Genomic DNA, 5,688 nt, shown 5'->3' on the forward strand with positions numbered 1-5,688 from the left:
ACCCGGTTTCGGTCGTACACATCGCGCATTCGCTCTAGCGCTTCCGTCAGTGCTTCCTGACACTGCCGAAGAAGAGCTGCTTGGCGCTCGTTGAACTCAGCACCACGACGACTTGTGGGGACCTTGCCACGATTCTCCGCCGCAAGTCGAAGCGGGTTTAGTGGGACGTATCCGAAACCAGCTTCGAAAGGCGCCATCTTGATACTACTGTTCACGGTTGAATTCACTGCGAACTTAGCATTGGCAAGATGGATGTCCCAGTCGTCTTGAACAGGGCCCACGAAGCACCGCAAATATTCCTCAAGTGTCCTGTTTATCTGCTCCGTCTGGCCGTCTCCTTGAGCTCGATGCGCTACTGTCATCTTGAGCGTTGTTCCGATTGATTTGAAGACGTGCTGCCAAAACGTCGAAACGAACTTCCTGTCTCTGTTGGACACGATGCTTGCTGGCATTCCATGAAGTTTCCAGATATGGTCGATGAAGAGCCAGGCAACGCCTTCGGCGTCTACCTTCTTCGTAGTCGGTACAAAGTGACATCGCTTTGTCAGTCGGTCGACGACGACCCAGATGGAATCTACTTCTCGTTTGGTTCGTGGCAAGTCAGTGATGAAGTCCATCGAAATCGATCTCCACCGTTATTCCCGGTGGCTTCGTTAGCCTCGGTTTGTTCCGTCTACAAGGCTCACAGTCGGCAATGTACGATTGGATTGACTTCAACATCTTGGTCCAGTACCACCTCCTAGCCAGTGTCAGGTACGTCCGCTCCGATCCCGGATGTCCCCCGTAGTTGGAGTCGTGACACTCACTGATGACCACCTGCCTCAACTTCACATCGTTGGGCACTACGATACGTGGACTATCGTCGAATGGAGTCTGGTACCACAGCAAACCGTTGTCTTCCGAATAGCAGCGATACTGTTTCTTCTGTTGTCGCCTGGCTTTCGCCTGCTGGCTATCTGCACGCCGCTGGATTGCTGTAAAAATCGCTTTTGCTTCTCGATCTCTCTTGTACGCCTTTTTAATCTTGGCTATCAACTCGCTGTCAGTGGTCACCTAGCTGACTGCTAAACTGAAGGACGCATCATTGAAGCTGGTCACACTCAAGTCATGAAAGTACTTCGTCTCCGGTTGCAAATCTGGTCTTCGGCTAAGTGCGTCTGCGATTCTGTTCTTCGCACCCGGAAGGTATGAGAACGTTGGCTGATACTCCGCGAGGATATCGTACCAGCGCGCGAGACGACGGTTCGCCATCTTTTGAGTAAAGAGACCTTCAAGACTCTTGTGATCCGTTTCCACGATTGGTGGCTTGTCCAAGCAGTAAATACGGAAAGCTGCCAGCGCGTGAACACTTGCCAGAAGTTCTTGCTGCTGCGTCGGGTAATTGAGCTCCGCAGATTTCATCTTCCTACTGGTGTAAGCAATGGGTAGCTCAACACCATCGACAACCTGGAACAGGACTCCCCCCCACTGCAAACTTGCTAGCATCCGTACGCAAATGCATAGGCTGATTGAAATCGGGCAAGTGCAACACTGGTGGATTGCACAGCCGTTTCTTCAGCTCCTTGAAGTTGTTCGACTGCTCTTCGTCGAAACGAATCTTCGCATTGCGCTTGGACTTCTTCTTGAGCAAAGTAAACATACTTGCTGTCAGCTTCGCGTAGTCTGGGCAGAATTGTTGGACGTATCCAGTTAAGCCGAGGAAGCTGTGAAGCTCCTCTTGCGTTCTTGGAATTGGCCAGTTCTTGATGGTCTGCACCTTATCTGGATCCATCCGCACGCCGTTTCTCCCAACAAAATCTCCAAGGCATGGAATTTCGTCGGCACAGAAGACGCACTTGGACAGCTTCACGTATAACTTGTTGTCGCGCAAGATGTCCAATGTTTTGCGGAGAGCCTCCAAGTGGTCTTCAATCTTCTGTGTCTTCGCAAAGATGTAGATATCGTCGTAGAACGACTTCGTGTTCTCCAGATCGCGAAAGAGCTTCGACGTCAATCGATGCATCGTCGCTGGCGCGTTGCAGACTCCCATTGGCAGTACCAGGACTCCCAGAGTCCGTTGGGCGCCTGGAATGCTGTGAACTTGATAGATTCGGCACGCATACGAGCTTGATAATACGCGGACATCAAGTCCATCGTTGAAAACCAGTACCCTCCGGCCATGGCGTCCAGTATGTCTTCTTTCCTTGTCATCGGTATGCTCTGCCGTATCGTATTAGAGTTCAAGTACCGATAATCGTGAACAATCCGCCACCCAACTGGTTTCCGGATGCAGAAGGTCGGCGCCGCGTGTGGGCTGATGCTTGGTCGGATAAGTTTCTTCTTCACCATGTCTATAACCCAGAGCACGATCTCACGTTGTTGCTCAGGTTACTGTCGCCACTGTTGCCGGTACATCGCAAGGTTGGGATCTTTCACGTCGATCCCATGCTCGATTTCACGCTTCTCCGGAAGACCTTCAGGGAGTTCGGGTTGGAACACCGTGTCCTTGTACTTCGTCAGCAAGTCAAAAGCAGGGTTTGCCTGGAAACTTTGCCAGTCTGTCTCCAGATAACGTTGAGCTTTTGCAGTTCCGACATTGTCGGGTTGGTCTCGCCGCTCTAAGGATCGAGCGACGTTTTTGATCATATCGTTCGTCAGAACTAACATGAAGTATGGTTCTTCGATCGACTTGGTCTTGATTCTCAGGAACTTTCGCGGTTTCTTTCTCGTGATGAACTTAGTTTGTATACCAGCTTCATCTGTGATTCCCATCGTGAACATCTTTTTCACGACGGAATCTCTTCCCCTGGTATCGCTGCTCCCAGCAGCAATACCGTCGCGTCTCGACGATTCCTCTCGTCTTCGTCTGCTGAACCCTTGCCAGCTGACGCGTCTTCCAGTCGCTCGCAAGCAACGCGTGGGGTCTCACTCTGCTCTGAGTCGTAAACGGGATTGACCGCGGACTTCACACTCGTTTCCAGCGCGGCACCTCGACAGGAATCGGGTCTTTTTGCCGACAGGCCTTTCGGCCCGACAGATCTCCGAAGCCCGGAGGCAATCACCGGTCCGCCTTCCTCGATTGGGCCCACAGGTTTCACCCGCTCGTTCCAGCGCAAAGTTCTCTCTATTGTTCCTTCGATTAGTCGACGTCTCCAGTCAATCTGTGGTTGCATGTCCTCGAAAAAAGGTATTCCAAGGATGCAGTCAAATTCTTCAGGTATCGCGTAGACAACTGCGACGCATTCGTACGCCTCGTCGATTCCGGCGACAAGGATACGTAGAGGTACCACCTCTAGCTGGGCCTCCACAATCTGATTGTCTCCTAACTTAACTCGAATGTTCTTGTCGCTGAATTTCGTTGTTTTCAGCTGGTGTTCTTCTACCCACCGCTTCGACACGTAGATCGTGGTTGCACCACAGTCTAGAAGCAACTTCGATGTTTTCTTCATCTTTCCAGCCACACTGATTTCACCGCCGACGGCGAACGGTGGACGTGACTTGTAGACAAGAGGGTTTTCACACAGAACATTAAGGCTGACATTATCAAACTTAAATGCTCCGGTTACTTTCTCTTCCACGACAGGACCCTCTTTCACTGTCGTGGCTGTTCGTTTCCCTGCTTCCCTTGCTCCTTCTTCCACGCAAAGCAGTTGGCTTTGATGTGGCCAGTTTGTTGCAGAAGTGGCAGGTACGAGTCTCCTTGCTCTTCAAATTCGAGCTCGGTTTAAACCGTCCCTTTCCTCGGAATGGTTTTCCTTTGAACGTTTTCTTGTTGCCTTGAGGTTGCTCATTAGAGGTCTTCGTCTTCTCATGACGAACCATGCGCTCACTAGCGTCCTCCACAAAGTGAGTCACCTCAAACTTGACAGCTAAGTCCATGGCGTTACTCAGTGTCTCAGGATTCTCGAGCTTTACGTAGCTTCGCGTGCGAGGCTTGAGACCGTTTGCGTAGAACAGGACTTGGTCAAGCACGCCCATGCCTTCGAATCGAAAGATGAGGATGAGTATTCACCGTTGTACGTCTCGATATCCGCTGTCTGCTTCAGACGCTGGAGCTTATCTCGTAGCACTGACTGGTAGTTCGACGTCTCGAAGTGTTGGAGCACATGCTCACGGAAAATTCCCCACGTGTGCTCTTCCACTCGCGTCGTCGAAGGCCAGTGCAGGAACCACCCCGAAGCCGGTTTCTCCATCGCCGACCCGGCGATTCCTGGTATTGATGGGTTCGCGTCGTCGATTGCGATTCCGTTAATGCGGCAGGCGTTCTCAACCTGAAACAGCCATTCGCGCACGTCTTCCCCCCTCTTGCCGGTGAACTTGGGCAGGTTGCTGGGCACTCGTGTGCGTGTCGCCATCGCTTGATTCAGCCGGTCGATCTCGGCTTGAAGCTGCGCGTTCGTCGGCATGGGCTCTTTGTTGTCAGGCTGCTGGGACTAACAAGTGCTACCAGTTTATCGAAGTCAGGGGAGCTTTGGGGGAGAGCGCGCCAAAAGAAAAGTGCCGCCCCCGCAGTTCAGACGGATGGAAGCTTCTAGAAGCTTCCACAGCCGTCCTACATCTGCCTGTTTATTAATTACAATACTATACATTCCATAGTACTACTAACAACCCATTGCAATAAGATAATAATATCACCCAATCGGATACAGTAAGTGCATATTTCCAAAGCGCATCCAGCACGTGCTCCATGTTCCGGCGTCCGTGCCCAGTTATACACCAGGAAACAAAGTAAGCCTCAACGAGAGCTTACGCACAACGTATTCCGAGTCCACCATTTGTTGCTAATGTGACGATTTGGTATAGTGTGTCAAATTCGCCACATCCTCGATAAATGTGTGGCGCAAGCGGTCCACCTGTGAGTCGTTCGTCGCGCTAGTTGACTGGGTTGATATAATGCGAGCGACATCAGACACCTCGTGGAGTGCAACACGAATCGCTTGTTCTATCAAGTCGATGGTTGGGAGGGTGAAAAGGAGCACGCTTCCACCAGAATAGTAATATCGATTATCCATCTCCACCGCGTCAAAATGGTACACTTGCTCTTCCAGCTTGAAAAGGTCCTGCTTTCTCCAGCACGGAAACAGGCAGAGGTACGCATCAGTAATTTCGTGATCCTTCAACTTCACTTGCTGCGAGGTCGCCAGCATGTTGTACGTTCGGAGGCCTTCTGAAATTTGGTGATGGTGAAATCCATCCAACAACAGCCACGCATTCGCATCACCGTGCTGTCGCCGCAAGGCTTGGTAGATAGGCTCGGCTTCCGATACTTTGCACGACTCTTTTAAAAAGAATACAACCTTGTCACCGTCGTATCCCAGACATAACAGGCAGTTCTCTTGCTTGAATAAGGTCAATCGCCGGTACATCAACACATTCTTCTTGTGCTTGAAAATGAGATAAAAGGCCAATAAACACAACAGCGTCGACTTGCCGATCCCTGGTGAGCCCATCACAATACACTTCTTGTTTGCATGCACGTTAATGTTCGAGGGAGAAGACGCACAAAACCAGCCATCCACCAGCACCGACACGACTTGCTTATCTTTGATTCGCCAATAGATCTCCCCACTGTTTGTACATCTGCCCAATTTCCTTATAAATTCCCAAATCAGAGGAAATTCTGTGCACAACGCCAATGTCCCATTCTGGGATCGACAAGCACTCCTCAGCGTATGTGTTCGGCTCTTTCAGTGCAGTGGTCGTTGGAAG

The sequence above is a fragment of the Phytophthora infestans genome, genomic scaffold (genome assembly GCF_000142945.1).
Source record: "Phytophthora infestans T30-4 supercont1.11 genomic scaffold, whole genome shotgun sequence".
NCBI lineage: Eukaryota > Oomycota > Peronosporomycetes > Peronosporales > Peronosporaceae > Phytophthora > Phytophthora infestans.